Source organism: Meriones unguiculatus, chromosome X (genome assembly GCF_030254825.1).
Source record: "Meriones unguiculatus strain TT.TT164.6M chromosome X, Bangor_MerUng_6.1, whole genome shotgun sequence".
NCBI lineage: Eukaryota > Metazoa > Chordata > Mammalia > Rodentia > Muridae > Meriones > Meriones unguiculatus.
The window spans coordinates 4,909,305-4,927,744 of NC_083369.1; positions in this window are offsets into that span (position 1 = coordinate 4,909,305).

Sequence of the window (18,440 nt, forward strand, 5' to 3'; positions counted from 1 at the left end):
CAATAGTCCAAGAGTGGAACTAGATATACCTGAGAGTTTTAATTTGTGCCTATCCATGCTAGAATATCCAAGGATATGACACAGAAGTAATATTGGTTTACAATTTATTTGGAAACTTATATGAGGCATCTGGATATTTATTCTATGAGTATTCATTCTGTAATGAATCCCTAGGAAAGTGCTCATAACCTCTGAAATATCTCTCTACTCCCTTGACTTACAATTTTTTAATAACTCTAATTTGTGCACATACATATTCTTCGTCATATTAAGACATACTTAAAATCAAATTTTCTCCTGTTTGAAACGTAGAAATGTAAGCTAAATCTTAGAGTAATATGTATAAACCTAAATTTATAATTCTAAATAATTGTAATTAGATTCAAAGTAGAAAATTCAACTATGGTATAGAATGTTTTCATGCATCTGAGGAAAAAAAAAAGGTGAACATAATGCATATCTTATCCTAAAATTTATGAACTTTATCTGCAGGTTTTAATTCACCCATTCTCTATTTCTTCAGATTAAAATCATGCTGGTAAAACATAAAATACTGGGGGCCAAGATGGCAGAGCCGAGAGAACACTGTGTCTGAGAAGCAGGACAACACACTCTGTGCAGCGACCAAGAAACTGAACTCTGGGACCTAAAACAACAGCTGTCCTGTTTCCCAGGTGAGGGGAGGCTCCCACGGCTTGGGAATCGGTCGGGTCCACTCTCAGCTGCCCAGCCAGAACCCGGAAGAGAACCCTGCTAACAAGAGCTTTGGGTCTCCGGGCTGGTGCCTCAAGCCTGCATGTCCTGATCACTTTCGCAGGCTGACTGGGAGGCCCAATCACACACACACACACACACACACACACAAAAAAAAAAAAAAAAAAAAAAAAACACGGGGAAGCAAAGATTCGAGACTGATCACTGATCACAGGTCACCCAGTCTTTCCCTGGAAGGTCTCACTGACCTCGGGTACCCGCCACCATCACAACTGAGCTCCTGCCGCACAGAGAAAAGCTGCGCACCCAGCTCAAAATCCCTACTCCCTCTTGGGAGGAGGCAAGGAGGCGGCCAGCAGAATCTGCCACAGACCACATTGTCTGTACCCCAACCCGAGATCGGGGCTGAGAAAACCCAATCCTTTAGGGCACTCTCCCAAACGCTGCCATAACCCTGCCACAGCAGAGCAGAGGGTTAGAGAGGCGAACAGCTGCTCCACAGTGCCGGAACTCCAGTGCTGCCAGTTGCACCTAGCAAATAAACTTCAGCTCAGGATCTGGGATTTTGGTCATTCTAAAAGTCCTGAGATTCTCCTGGGTCCAGCACAACAAGGTCTAGCAGCAAATTCTATCACTGGCGCCCCCTCCCCCAACACCTGGCAGAGAAACCCCTGCTCAGGATCGGACTGAGAAACCCCAACCTCTTCTGGCACTCCCCTGAGAACACCTCCATAAGGTTGCCCTAGCAGAGGGGAAGGGCAGAGGGGAAGGACAGAGAGTCAGCCTGCCAAGGACACAGCACCCTCTCTCCAGCTCACCCAGCAGTCCCTAGCAGAGAACCCCAAGATCTGGATCTGAGGACACTCAACCTTACCTGGTACTCTCTTAGGATCAGCAAACATAGGTTCTTCTGCCAGGCTGCATCTGGCAGAGAGATCTGGGCCCGGGATCTGGGATTGAGAACACTCAACCTAAGTCTTTCCCATGCCACCCTGGGACCAGTCAACATAACCCCTCCAGGCAGAGGGAAAGGACAGAGAGGCAGCACACAGGAAAGGTGGACACCCAGTCCTGCGGCCACAGTGTCACAGAGCTGACTGTTAGCCTACCCATGCACTCTCTGCAACAGGACCAAATGAGAGAGTAGTGAGCAAGGGGAACCCCTGTGCACTCTAACTTGTCCTGCAAGAGAGTGAGTGAGCCTTCTAGGGAGAGTTTGCCCCAGACCCAGGGCCTCTCTACAGAAGCAACCAGAAGAGATCCCAGCCACCCACACCCCTAGTGTGGGCATCATAGGGATTCTTGGGATAGCGACCCCAACGTTGAAGCCTCTGCCCTGAAGGTCCTCCACTGTAATCCAGACAAAAAAATCCGTGGATCTCAGACAGAACTGCATAATAGTGGCTTGCAGGCCACTGCAATAGTCAGAGAATCTGCACATGCACACTGCGCCCACTAAAAGCACACGCGAATAGTGCCAGTGTCACATTCCTTACTTAGGCAAAACTGAAACCACAGTGCACACTCCCAAACCAGTGAATCTCTCTCATCTCCCTGAAAAAACAGTCCAGAAGACAGACAGAGAGAATCATAGCCTGCACTACAATCTCCAGGAACAGTGAGGATTATAAATAACCAGATGGCTAGAGGCAGACATAAGAACACTCCCAACAAAAATCAGGACATAGACCTCAACAGCAACCCCACAAAACAATGGACACTTCAATTCACTAGATATACAAGAAAATGACCTCAAAACTATGTTTCTCGAGCTATTAGAGGCCCAGAAAGATGAAATGAACAAGGCCCTCAGAGAAATAACCAAAGAAATCGAGATGAACCAAGAGGAAACAAATTGAGCTCTCAGAGAAATGACCATGAAAATTGAGGCAAACAAAGAAGAAATGCACAAAGCTCTTAAAGAAATGTCCACACAAATCAAGGCAAATAAAGAAGAAATAAACAAAGCTCTCATAGAAATACAGGCAATTATACACAAAGAAGTAGAAGCACAATTATTGATACATAGAGAGGAAACAGACAAAAAAATAGAAGCTGTCATTGAAAAGCAGGACTCCACATTCAAACAGATGAAGGAAATGGTGCAAGACATGAAAACAGAATTAGAATCAATAAAGAAAACACAAATAGAGAAAAACCTGGAGCTGGAGAACATAGAGAACAGATCAGGAACTACAAAGGTAAGCATCACCAACAGAATACAAGAGATGGAAGAAAGAATCTCAGGAGCCGAAGATACACTTGCGGAAATTGACACGTCTCTCAAAGAAAAAATGAAATCAGAAAAGTTACAAACACAAAACGACCAAGAAATCAAAGACACCATGAAAAGACAAAACCTAAGAATAATAGGAGTAGAAGAAAAAGAAGACATCAGGCTCAAAGGTCTGGAAAATATTTTCAAGAAAATTATAGAAGAAAACTTTCCCAACTTAAAGAAGGAGATGGCCATAAACATACAAGAGGCCTACAGAACACCAAGTAGACTAGACCAGAAAATAAATTCTTCAGATCACATCATAGTCAAAACACTGAAACTACAGAACAAAGAAAAAAAAATTCTAAAAGCAGCAAGGGAAAAAGGCCAAGGAACATATGAAGTTAGACCTATCAGAATCACACCAGATTTCTCAACAGAAACTATGAAAGCCAGAAGGGCCTGGACAGAAATCATACAGTCCTTAAGGGACCACAGATTCCAACCCAGACTACTATTCCCAGAAAAACTTTCAATCAACATAGACGGAGAATTCAAAATATTCCAAGACAAAAACCAAATTTAAACAATATCTACATAGTAACCCAGCTCTACAGAAGTTACTAGAAGGGAAACTCCAAACCAAAGAAAACAACAACATCTAAGCAAACACAGGAAATAGATAACTACACAACAAAAAAACCAAAAGAATACAAGCAATAAAACTCAGTGACACCACCAACCCACATCTAAAGTAACAATTGTTGATCACTACTATCTATCAACATCAACGGACTCAACTCCCCAATAAAAAGACACAGACTAACAGAATGGTTGTAGAAACAGGATCCATCATTCTGTTGCATCCAAGAAACACACCTATGCAACAAAGATAAACACTACCTCAGAGTAAAGGGCTGGAAAAATATTTTTCAAGCAAATGGTTCCAGAAAACAGGCAGGAGTAGCCATCCTGATATCTAAATAAATAGACTTTAAACCCAAGTTAATCAAAAAAAGATAAGGAGGGCCACTATATTGTCAACAAAGGAAAAATCCACCAAGAGGACATCACAATTTTGAATATCTATGCCCCAAATACAAGAGCACCTACATTCGTAAATGAAACAATATTAAAGCTTAAATCACACATTGATCCTAATACCCTAATAGGGGGAGACTTTAACACTCCACTCTCAACAAGGGACAGATCAACTAGACAGAAAATAAATAGGGAAATAAAAACACTTACAGAGACCCTAAATCAAATGGACCTAATAGATGTCTACAGATCTTTTAATCCAAACTCAAAAGAATATACCTTCTTTTCAGCACTGCATGGAACCTTCTCCAAAATAGACCATATAGTTGGTCATAAATCAAGCCTCGACAGATACAAAAAGATTGAAATAATCCCTTGTATTCTATCTGACCACGATGGACTAAAGCTGGATCTCAACAACAGCAGAAATAACAAACAGCCTACACGCACATGGAAACTAAACAGCTTGTTACTCAATGACAGCTGGGTTAAGGAAGAAATAAAGAAAGAAATTAAAGACTTCCTAGAATTCAAGGAAAATGAAGGCACAACATACCCAAATTTATGGGACACATTGAAAGAAGTGCTCAGGGGAAAATTTATAGCACTAAGTGCCTGCAAGAAGAAATTCGTAACATCACATACAAACAACTTAATGGCCCAACCGAAAAACCTAGAAAAAAAAGAAGGAGATACACCCAAGAGGAGCAGACGGCTGGAAATAATCAAACTAAGGGCTGAAATCAATCAATTAAAAACAAATAAAACTATTCAAAGAATCAATGAAACAAAAAGCTGGTTCTTTGAGAAAATCAACAAGATAGACAAACCCTTAGCTAAATTAACTAAAAAGCAGAGAGAATCTATAAAAATGAACAAAATCAGAGATGAAAAAGGAGACATAACTACAGACACTGAGGAAATTCAAACAATCATTAGGTCATAATACAAAAGCCTATATGCCACAAAATTTGAAAACCTAAATGAAATGGACAATTTTTTTGATAGATTCCATCTTCCAACATTAAGTCAAGATCACGTAGAAAGACTGAATAGCCCTATATCCCCTAAGGAAATTGTAGCAGTCATTCACAGTCTCCCCTCCAAAAAAAGCCCTGGGCCAGATGGTTTCAGCACTGAATTCTACCAGACCTTCAAAGAAGTGCTAACACCAATTCTCCTCAAACTATTCCACAAAATAGAAACAGAACGTATATTACCAATCTCATTCTATGAAGCAACACTCACCCTGATACCTAAACCATACAGAGACCCAACAAAGAAAGAGAAGTTCAGAACAATCTCCATTATGAACATTGATGCAAAAATACTCAACAAAATACTTGCAAACCAAATACAAGAACACATCAAAGATATCATCCACCACGACCAAGTAGGCTTCATCCCAGGCATGCAAGGGTGGTTCAACATACGGAAATCCATCAATGTAATCCACCACATAAACAAACTGAAGGAGAAAAACCACATGATCATCTCATTAGATGCTGAAAAAGCATTTGACAAAGTCCAACACCCATTCATGTTTAAAGTCTTGGAGAGATCAGGGATACAAGGCACATATCTAAACATAATAAAGGCAATATACAGCAAACCTATAGCCAACATCAAACTCAATGGAGAGAAACTTAAATCAATCCCACTGAAATCAGGGACAAGAAAAGGCTGCCCATTCTCTCCATACCTCTTCAACATAGTACTTGAAGTCCTAGCCAGAGCAATAAGACAACTAAAGGAGATCAAGGGGATACAAATCAGAAAGGAAGAGGTCAAAGTGTCACTATTTGCAGATGATATGATAGTATATATGAGCGACCCCAAAAATTCAGCCAGAGAACTCCTCCAGCTGATAAACACCTTCAGCAAAGTGGCAGGATACAAAATCAACTCAAAAAACTCAGAAGCCCTCCTGTATATCATAGACAAAAGGGCTGAGAAAGAAATTAGGGAAACAGCACCCTTCACAACAGCCACTAATAACATGAAGTACCTTGGGGTGACACTAACCAAGCAAGTGAATGACCTGTTTGAGAAAATCTTCAAGTCTCTGAAGAAAGAAATCGAAGAAGATATCAGAAGATGGAAAGATCTCCCGTGCTCATGGATTGGTAGGACTAATATTGTGAAAATGGCCATCCTGCAAAAAGCAATCTACAGATTCAATGCAGTTCCCATCAAAATACCAACTCAATTCTTTACAGACCTTGAAAAACAAATTCTCAGCTTCATATGGAGAAACAAAAAACCCAGAATCTCCAAAACAATCCTGTACAACAACAGATAATCTGGTATCTCCATCGCCGATCTCAAGTTGTACTACAGTGCAACAGTAATAAAAACTGCATGGTATTGGCATAGAAACAGAAAGGAGGATCAATAGAACCGCATAGAAGACCCAGAAATAAACTCACACACCTATGAATACTCGATATTTGACAAAGAAGCCAAATCCATTCAATGGAAAAAAGACAGCATCTTCAACAAATGGTGCTGGACCAACTGGATGTCTACATGCAGAAAAATGAAAATAGATCCATATTTATCACCCTGCACAAAACTAAAGTCAAAGTGGATCAAGGACCTCAGCATAAAACCAGATACTCTAAATCAATTGGAAAAAAAATAGGGGAACAGCCTAGAACTCATTGGCACAGGAGACAACTTCCTGAACAGAACACCAACAGCACAGGCTCTAAGAGCAACAATCAATAAATGGAACCTCATGAAACTGAAAAGCTTCTGTAAAGCAAAGGACACCGTCATCAAAACAAAATGACTGCCTACAGATTGGGAAAGAAACTTAACTAACCCTTTATCTGACAGAGGACTAATATCCAGTATATAAAAAACACTAAAGAAGCTGAAAAACAGCAAACCAAGTAACCCAATTAAAAATTGGGGAACAGAGCTAAACAGAGAATTCTCGAAAGAGGCATATCGAATGGCAGAGAAACACTTAAAGAAATGCTCATCCTCATTAGCCATCAGGGAAATGGAAATCAAAACGACACTGAGATATCAACTTACACACATCAGAATGGCCAAGATGAAAAACTCAAGTGACAACACAGGTTGGAGAGGTTGTGGAGAAAGGGGAACCCTCCTCCGCTGCTGGTGCGAATGTAAACCACTCTGGAAATCTATCTGGCGCTTTCTAAGACAATTAGGAATAGTGCTTCCTCAAGACCCAGCTATACCACTGCTAGGTATATACCCAAAGTTTGCTCAAGTACACAAAAGGGATACTTGCTCAACCATGTTTATAGCAGCTTTATTTGTAATAGCCAGAACCTGGAAACAGCCTAGATTTCCATCAACGGAGGAATGGGTACAGAAATTGTGGTATTTTTACACAATGGAATACTACTCAGCAATCAAAAAGGAGGAAATCATGAAATTTGCAGGCAAATGGTGGGATCTAGGAAAGATCATTCTGAGTGAAATATCCCAGAAGGAGAAAGACAAACATGGTATATACTCACTTATATAGACCTATAAGATATGATAAACATAATGAAATCTATACACCTAAAAAAGATAATCAAGAGAGCAGACATGGGGTAAGATGATCAATCCTCATTTAGAAAGACAGATGGGATGTCCATTGAATGTATGACAGGAGTCTACTGCGTGCATGGGAAAGACTCTAACTAGCAGTGTTTTCAAAGCAAAGTCTTATAACCAAACCTTTGGCAGAGTACAGGGAATCATAAGAAAGAAGGGGAGTTAGTTTGATGGGGAAAGGATAGGAGCTCCACAAGGACCAAATATATCTGGGCACAGCATCTTTTCTGAGACTGACATTCAACCAAGGACCATGTATGGGTATAACCTAGAACCTCTGCTCAGATGTAGCCTGTGTTAGCTCAGTAACCAATTGGTTTCCCAAAGTGAGGGGAACAAGGACTATTTCTAGCAGGAACTCAATGACTGGCTCTTGAGCCTCCCCACCCCCAAGGGAGGAGCAGTCCTGTTAGGCCACAGAGGAGGGCTTTGCAGCCAGTCCTGAAGATACCTGATAAAACAGGATCAGATGAATGGGGAGGAGGTCTTCCCATCAGTGGACTTGGAAAGGGGTACGGTGGAGGTGAGGGAGGGAAGGAGGGACTGGGAGGGAATGAGAGATCGGGACATGGCTGGGATACAGATTTAATAAGATGTAACTGATAAGAAAAAAAATAAAAAAAAGAAATGATAAAAAAACATGAAATACTCTGCTGTATATATCTATGTATTTCATTTGTTCCAAGAATGAGAATAAAAATATACTCAAAACAAATTGTGAAGACTTCAAGAAAGCACTACTCTCTTTCAATAAGGAAAGAATGGACTTTTCATCAAGAGGTGCTGGTAAAAATATAGTTTCTGTGACATACAAAAAGTCAAGCTTGAACTTATAGTATAAAGCATACACTGTTTAATTATAGATAAAATTATAACCTAAACATACATGCCCATATGACAAAACTCATAGAAGAAAATGATAAGGGGAATTTTTTTCCTAATTTTGGATTTAGTGATAGATACAGACTACATAATGAAAGTAAATTCAAGAACAACAAAAATGAGAAGACTTTTCTCAGATAGAGAAATACACAAAGAAATGATAGAATGGAGCTACAAAAATTTTAAGAGACAAGACAGAAGACATGGAATCACACACATACAAAAAACTGAAATGAAACTAAAAATACAAAATTTAGAAAGTCAACCAAAAACCACACAGGTAAACCTCACCAAATGATACAAGATATTGGAGAGAAATTTTCAGGTGTTAAGATAAAGTAGAAGCTATAGAGTTCGGTCAAAATAAATAATAAATCTATATAATACCTGTCTCTCTCAGAGATCCAGAAAATCAGTGACAATATGAACACACAAAATTTATAACATGAATGGATATATAAAACAAATATGACATAGAGATTGGAGAAACTGGATGTCTTGTGTTTTGTTGGTAGGAATGCCCAGTGATAAAGCCTCAACATAAAACCAGACAAACTAAATTTGTTAGAAGAAAAAGTGGGGAAGAGCCTTGACCTCATTGGCACAGGAGACAACTTCCTGAACAGAACACCAACAGCACAGGCTATCAGATCAACAATCAATAAATGGGACCTCATGAAACTGAAATGCTTCTGTAAAGCAAAGGAAACTGTCAACAGAACATAGTGGCAGCTTACAGACTGGGAAAGATCTTCACTAACCCTGCATCTGATAGAGGGCTAATATCCAGAATATATAGAGAACTAAAGAGTTTAAACACCAACAAACCAAGTAATCCAATTAAAAAATAGGGTACAGAGCTAAACAGAGAATTCTCAATAGAGGAATATTGAATGGCAGAGAAACACTTAAAGAAACGGTCAGTGTCCTTAGACATCCAGAAAATGTAAATCAAAACGATCTTGAGATTCCACCTCAAACCCATCAAAATAGCTAAGATCAAAACTCAAGGGATGACACATGCTGGAAAGGTTGTGGAGAAACCTTTGTGGATGGATATGTAAACTTGTACAGCCAATTTGGAAATTCATCTGGTGCTTTCTCAGAAAATTAGCAATAGTGCTACCCCCAAATCCAGCTATACCTCTCTTGGGCATGTATCTGAAACATGCTCAACCATACAACAAGGACATTTGCTCAACTATGTTCATTGTAGGTTTATTCATAATTTCCAGAAACTGGAAACAACCTACATGTCTCTCAACTGAAGAACGGATACAGAAATTGTGCTACATTTACATAATGGAATAATACCCAGCTATTAAAAACAATGAAATCGTGAAAATTTGAATCAAATGGATGTAACCAGAAGAGATCATCCTGAGTGAGGTACCCCAGATCCAGAAAAGACAGGTATGGTATGTACTCACTTATAAGTGGATTTTAGCAATAAAATATAGGATAAACATAGTTCTAAAGAAGCAAAACAATAGGAAGAACCCTAGAGAAGGGGTTGAAACCTTATTCAGAAGGGCAAATGGAAAAAAAAAAACAACTTCAGAAGTAGGAGAAGACAGGGAATAGAACAAAAGCCTGCCACAGGGTCTCTGAAAGATTCTAACCATCAAGGTTTTGAAGGAAATGCTGAGACTCATAGCCAAAGTTTGGGCACAATTCAAGGAACCTTTTGGACGAAGGAGGAAATATAAAGACCTGGAGGGACAGGAAATCTGCAAGAAGACCAGGAAAGACAAAAACCTGGGCCCAGGTTGTCCTGAAGAAACCTATACTACAACCAAAGATGATACATGGAGAAGACTTAGCCCCTTGCTCAGATGTAGCCCATGGGCTTCTCAGTTTCTAAGTGTGTTCCCTAGCAAGCGGTTCAGGGGGTGTCTCTGAAATTAACTCAGTGGTCAGCTCTTTGATTACCTTTCCTTTGGGGGTGCAGCCCTGCCTGGCCATAAAGGGAGATGGTGCAGCCAGCCCTGATGAGGCCTGACAGGCTAGGTTCAGATAGAAGGAGAGGAAATCTTCTCCTATCAGTGGACTAGGGGAGAGGCATATGGGGAGAAGATGGAGTGTGGTTGGGAATGAAAGGAGAGGAGGGAACATTACAGCTCAGATACAAACTGAATAAATTGTAATAAATAATAATAAGTTAATTAATTAATTAAAATAGAATATTTAGGTATTTTCTCAAAAATGAAGGAATTTCTGTATGATCCAGTAATTCCAATTCTATGCACTTGGAAACAGGTATCCAAAGAAATATTCAGAAACAAATGTTTATATAAATTCCGCTCATGTATGTAGTATACAAATATACATGATACTATTTGTCTTTAAAAGTAAAATATTTTCAAATTTTGTTGTGTATAGACTTTTGAAGTAAGTCCTAATTATTGTTTGAATTTCCTCAGTGTCTGTAGTTATATCCCCTTTTTCATTTCTGATTTTGTTGATTTGGATGGTGTCTCTCTGCCTTTTAGTTAGCTTGGCTATGAGTTTGTCTATCTTGTTGATTTTCTCAAAGAACCAGCTCTTGGTTTCATTGATTCTTTGAATTGTTTTATTTGTTTCTAATAGATTGATTTCAGCCCTGAGTTTGATTATTTCCAGCCGTCTACTCCTTTTTGGTGTGTCTGCTTCTTCTTTTTCCAGGGTTTTTAAGTGAGCCATTAAGTTGCTTGAATGTGCTGTCTCAAATTTCTTCTTGAAGGCACTTAGTGCTATGAACTTTCCTCTTAGCACTGCCTTCATTGTGTCCCACAAGTTTGGGTATGTTGTCTTAATTTTCATTGAGTTCTAGGAAGATTTTAATTTCTTTCTTTATTTCTTCCCTGACCCAGCTGTCTTTTAGTAGCAAGTTGTTCAGTTTCCATGTATGTGTAGGCTTTTTGCTATTGCTGTTGTTATTGAGGTCCAGCTTTATTCCATGGTGATCATACAGGATAGAAGGTATTATTTCAATCTTCTTGTATCTGCTGAGGCTTGCTTTGTGACCAACTATGTGGTCTATTTTGGAGAAGGTTCCATGAGGTGTTGAGAAGAAGGTAAATTCTTTTGTGTTTGGGTGAGAGGTTCTGTAAATGTCTGTTAGGTCCATTTGATTCATGACCTCTGTTAGAGATATTGTTTCTTTGTTTAATTTCTGTTTAGTTGACCTGTCCTTTGTTGAGAGTGGGGTGTTGAAGTCTCCCACTCTTAGTGTGTGAGGATCTATGTGTGGTTTAAGTTTTATCAATGTGGAGTATTACTCAGCAATGAAAAATAAGGAAATCATGAAATTTGCAGGTAAAAAAGAAATTTGTAGGACCTGGACAGGATCATCCTGAGTGAGTTGTCCCAGAAGCAAAATGACACACACAGTATATACTCACTCATAAAGACATACAACATAGGACAAACCCACTAAAATCTGTGCATCTAAAGAAACTAAGCAAGAGAGAGGACCCTAACTAAAACGACAAATCCCCATCCTGAAAGGCAAAGAGGATGGACATCAGAAGAAGAAGAAAACAGGAAACAACCTAGGAACCTTGTACAGAGGGCTTCTGAAAGCCAGAAGAAGAAAACAGGAAACAAACTAGGAACCTACCACAGAGGGCCTCTGAAAGCCTCTGACCTACTGACTATCAAAGCAGATGCTGAGCCTGATGGTCAACTGTTGGGCAGAGTGAATGGAATTTTATGTAAGAAGTGGGAAATAGTAAGAGCTGGAGAGGACAGGGTCTCCACAAGGAGAGCAACAGAACAAGAAAATTTGAACACAGGGAACTTCCCAGGGACTCATACTCTAACCATTCATGAAGATAACCTAGAACCCCTGCACAGATGTAGCCCATGGCAGTTCAGTGTCCAAGTGGGTTACATAGTAATGTGAAGATGGACTGCCTCTGACATAATCTGATTGGCTTGCTCTTTGATCACCTCCCCCTGAGGGGGGAGTAGCTTTACCAGGCCATAGTAGAGGACAATGCAGCCACTTTTGATGTGAACTGATAGACTAAGATCAGAAAGGAGAGGAGAACCTCCCCTATCAGTGGACTTGGGGAGTGGCATGCATGCAGAAAGGGGAGGGAGGGTGGGATCGGGAAGAGAGGAGGGAGGGGCTTATGGGGGGATATAAAATGAATAAAGTGTAATTAATAAAATAAAAAAAATAAATAAGAAAGTTTTGGACAGGATATAAAAAGTGAAATATTAATAAATATTGCAACGTGAATAAAATAGTAGGCATCAATCTTTTAAGAAAAACTAGATACATAAATTCACATACTATACAATTTTATTTAGATGAATAAAAATAGGTTAAAGGCTAAGAAGCAGGTTAATTAGAGAGAGGAAGAAACACAGATTCAGTTTTTAGTGGATGTAGAACTTATTGCAAAGAAAACTTATTTCACTGTGATAAATATGTTCTAGAATTTGATATAACTGTTCGTTTCAGAACATTTTGAATATACCAAATTACTATGATTTATAGGGTTAATTTTACATTATATGCACTTTTTATTTTAAATGTTATTACATTAATTAATGTATTTATTTACTTGTGTGTATGTGAATTTGATGAAATTTAAGACTGATTATAAAAAAATACAATATAAAGAACACTAAAACTTAGGATAGTGGCTTAAGACTATAATCCCAGAAACTGGGAGGCTGAAGATTCTTCTGTCTGAGTTTACTTAAGTCTATAACATAAGATTCTGACTTAAAACTAACATAAAGCAGGATGTGCTCATTCAGGATTATAATGCAAGCACATGGGCTCAGGAAGATGAAGAATTTAAGGTTATACTTGGCTACACTTATCCACTTCAAGGCTAGCCTTGTTCAAATTGATAACTGGGCCCACTACAAACAGAAAATATAAATCCTATTTTCCTTGAAAAAAATTTTTAATAATCATATTAAGACTACATAAATTAGTTTAAAAGTTAGTATGATTATCTCTGTGAAGAATACAGTTTGAGGATCCCATTAAAGACCCTCATGAATATCTGAAATACTTTAATTTAAAAGTATAATATATTAATATGCAATTAAAATTCAATAAAATATGTCTTGCGTATTTTTTTCTTACAGTTTCCTAGTTGCTTTGATAATAAATCAATAAACAGATTTTATCTGAAAAATCATTTAAGGTAATGGTTGGTTGAACACCACAGACTGCTATAGGATAGAGAATATCAAGCCAAAGAATATTCACCAGTCCTTTCTTAGGAGCCTTTTCTTTTGTATCATTTTCCTACCCTGTTACTTTTCTCAATACTGTTTCAAAAGACCAGCAAGAAGCAACATAAGGGAGTAATATTTTATTTTGCCTTACACTTTAAAGGATGTAATCCATCACATGGTAGAAATTATAGTGATATTAGTGAAGTTTATCTGATCTTATTTGTTTCTGGGACTGATGTGTTATGCCCAAATCTTATGGTACCCAAAGACCACCAGAAGCCAGAATACATATGCAAGAGCGAAGAGCTTTATTCCGGCTTAAACTCGGTTGATCCACCAACACAGTGAATCGGAGAGGAGAGCCCCAAGCAGCTGCACAGTGGGGTTTTTATTGGGGTTTGATGAAGGACCAGGAATTTCCTGTTTAACAGTTACATGATAGGGTGACACTCAGCAAGGGCAAACTTGTTACAAAGTAGTTGGCTTACTAAAGTAACATTTAGTGAGCTATCTATAGACCTCAGGAATTTTAGGTATTTTCTGCACCATGAAAGATACTATCCCACTGTTGTGGTTATTCTCAGTCTGTTCCTTGGGTAGGGAATCTTTTAATCTTGTTTCTGGAATTGGTGACCAATGACCTAGTTCCTGGTGACATTGGAGTGGGGTCACTAGTATCTGATGACTTTTGGGTAACCTTGATTAGGCCAAGTTCTTGGTGAATTTAGGGATGTCAGGCCTGGTTCTCTCATTCCCCCCTTCTCATGATTCATTTGAAGGCCTAGTAATGAGTCTTCCAGAGATGAGCCCTCTGTGTCCTCCAGATTTACAATTCCATAATGGGATCTGAGTACCATTCACTATATTGCTCTCAAGAGTTCCTTCAAAAAGCTACCAAGAGTTTTAAAATGTAATGCCCAAAGGTAAAAAGCAACGTCAAGATGAGTAAGGGTCCCAACAGGGTGGATATAAGGGTAGTAAAGCTAAGGAGAACTATTATACCAGGATTTAAGCCATCCTCTGGAATCCTCTCTCTCTTTCCAGCATCTATCCAGGCTTACTTTTAGTCTTTCTAAAGACTTCCTGATCACTCTTGACTGGTTGACATAAAAGCAACATTCCTCTTTAAGGGCTAAACATATCCTGTCCTTCTGTAAAAACTAGATTTCCAAGCCCCTTCTGTTTTGCAGCACTGCTTCTGGGAATCTACATTCATTTCTAAATGGCTTATTGAGTTCTTGAGGCATTGACTATCTTTATCAATATCTGCCTTTCCCTGTTATAATTCTGGCTTTGTACAGCAAGTCCTGCAAAAATAGTTTCTGTTCCATCTAAGCAGATCCCCAATTGAATACCTAATGTCAGAGAGTCCCTTTTGACTTAACATTTATTTAAGCCTGTTTTGCAGGATAAATGCTGAGGAGTTTCTCTTCTTCTGTAACTTCTTAAGGCTGACATTTGGACAGAGATATTGGAGACCCAGAAAGTCTGAATGGCTCACCAAAGCTATCTACGAGACCCCAACTAATTAGCAATCCAGTGAAAAGACAGGGAATGATCACATCAGCTAGCTGGTTTATATCATTTTTCAGCAGCTCCAGATCTCATTTCACAATCTATAGCTAATGCCTCAATGGAGTTTATCAGCCAGATGAAAATCTGCTGAGACAAATTCAGACTAGAGACAGAAGTTAAAATATGTCTAATAAATGGGGAAAGTTAGGAATTCCAAGACCAAGGAAAAACTTGTCTGGGTTCCTTTTGACTATGGCAGATCCAGGTCTTCTGACATTTTTTCATTCCCTGAAACTTAGATGAATTTTAGTTTACAAAAGGTAGTATTTTAATATCACCATGGTATTAAGATCCATACACACTTTTAGTGTAATTAGAAGCACCTTTAAGTCTATCTCCAGAAGACAATGAAAAGGAAATTAATGTCTCTAGCTTGTGACATAATAAGCAGTATGTTCTCTGTCAGCATATCAGAACTCTATTGATAAATGTCAAAATTCTGAAACTTTGAAATATTATAACATAAGCACAACAATAGCATAGAAGGGAGGAGAAATCTGAAATATCTCCCATTTTCAGTATGCATTAAATTACTTTCTCATATCATTAAAATTTGCATTCACATATCTTAAAACACCTTCTTAGGCCCAAAACCACTTTACCACTTGTGTTTACCTAATTTAAAACAACTTCTTAGACCCACAAACACTCTTTTAGCTCCTCATAGCTTAAACTTTCATATCCTCAGACCTTATATAAACTTTACATCTTTCTACATAGTTGTTCACCATAAGAAACAGGTAGTTAAAAATGAAGACTGTGAGCAAGGCAAACAGTTTGCCTTTCTTAATCAGAGATCTAGTACCTAGCCGTTCTAACTAGCTATTAATTGACTAATGAACTAACTGTGGTTGTAATTGTCAGCTCTCTAGGTGCAAAGTTACCATTAACTTAGCTTAGCCATCAATGTGATCAGAGACCTGTCTGCGTTTAGTTATCTGGTATAAACTGCGTCCTAAAAACAGAATGTTATAATCTGTAAATTTGACATATTCCTTAGATAAATGTTTTAGGACCATATCTATTTCAAGTAGATCTACATAGGCAAACTTTGTACTTACCCATCCTAACCTTGAATACATAAACAAGAGACAGCTCAGTCTTGTAACAAATTGCAGTCATTAGCACAACTTTAAATATAATTCTGAACTAAAATACAAACAAAACTTTAAATCGTACAGTTCAAAGAGGGAAGGTAAATCTTGCTGATCCTACCATATTATACTTTTAAGACAGAACCTCCCCCTGGGGGGGGAGCAGCTTTACCAGGCCATAGTAGAGGACAATGCAGCCACTTTTGATGTGAACTGATAGACTAAGATCAGAAAGGAGAGGAGAACCTCCCCTTATCAGTGGACTTGGGGAGTGGCATGCATGCAGAGGGAGGAGGGAGGGTAGGATTGGGAGGGGAGGAGGGGGCGCTTATGGGGGGATGCAGAATGAATAAAGTGTAATTGATGAAAAAAAAAGTCAGAATAGCAAAAAGCTTAAAGAACAGAAGTTGTTCTTAGCACTAAACAGGGAATTGAACAGAGCTGGGAGCCCTCAACAAATATAGTGGTAAAATGACTGCTCTACCCACTTTATCCCTGAACCAACATTGCAACCACCCACAGGTTATTGCAGGCTATGGCATGCTATATAAAACATAACCATTAAGTGTTGCTGGTGGTGTTGCTGCCTCCAAAGGTATAGCACTGTGGATTATTTAGTTTCCCATAACCAAGTTTTAACATTGTAATCATATATGTGTTATAATCAAGTACATAACAGAGCAGTATAGAACAATTTTCAAACTATGCTTGAACTATTCTGTCCAAAGTAAACCTATCATCCAGAAAGAAACAGCATTCATCCATTCACTCAGAAACTGGCAGCCAGGCATATACTTCAAATCAGCCTATTAAAGTGAGTAGAACTTTATAAACCCAGGGTGAATCATACATACTGCGTGCCACAAAAACATAACCCTGAATTATGTATATATTCCATAAAAATATTATTATAAAATACCTGATAAACTTTAGAATGTTTTATAGCTTTAAACACATTTTTTAAAAGAATTATGTTTTTGGAATATAAAAATAAAGTTCCATTTTTAGGAGTGAAGTAAAAAAGCATAATCATATTTTAAAAGTCAAAACCAAATTTTACCAGTGTAAACAATTCAATCTCTAAAATCAATACCAATCTAAAATGAGACTTATCTTCTTAGTCTAAATGAGATAGGAAAGTAAACAGAATTCATTACAACTAAGAGGTTCTGTTTTGTTTTGTTTTGTTTTCCCTATGCCACATTATGTGCAATTTCAAGATGGTAGAGTTACATCACATGGCATGCCACATGGTTGCTATTTATAAAGATCAGTGTTTCTATAAATGTTAAAAACACATATGCACACATATATATGTTCAAAACAGGAATTTGAATTTAAACTTTAAACATATGTAATAACTATTAATCTATAACCAAGCCATACAGAGCATATTAACCATTTAAGATCAGTCAGAAATAAACATGTAATGGTCATCATACATTTAAAACAAAAGAAATAAAATTTTCCTTTCTTCTTCCAGCTATAATTTCAAGCATTTTCTTTTCTGTTGAATCTGCGAAGGAGTTTGGGACTTGCTAGAAGTGTGGTGCTGGGTGCCACACCATGAAGACACCCCTCGGAGTGCCTCTTTGCCTCTGCCCTTTCATGCTGACCCCTGGAAGAGAAGTGGCCACAAGTACAGTGGAAGTTCACCACTTTTCTCTGAGGAGGCCAGGTTTGTATAAGCTGTGCTCTTTGCAGTGACACAAGCTCCCTCTGACCCAGGATTTCTGCTAGCATTACTGCCCAGGGGCAACAATCCTTGGGCTGGGGATGGTTCCAGGCCATGAGTGATCTCCATTCCACCACTCCCCCAGCCATCTTCCCCAACTGAGCCTTCCCAGCCATCCAGGTAGAAACGCATGCTCTCACTGGCAACCAGAGGTGCCCCAGCTTGTAACACTGGGAACATGGGGCAGGCAAAGTCACCATAGAACACAGTTGTTTGTTTGGTCACCAGCCTAATGATACCATCACAAGCAAACAAAACCACAAAAGAACAACACAAGAAAAGAATGTACTGGTACAACAAACACAAAGAGAAAGGAAGAAAAAGAAAACCCCAAAACTTGAAGGGCCCTCAATCCTGTTCCATTAAGGGTAGCCTACCCCCAAATCAAGTTCCAACCAACTGTAACAGACCA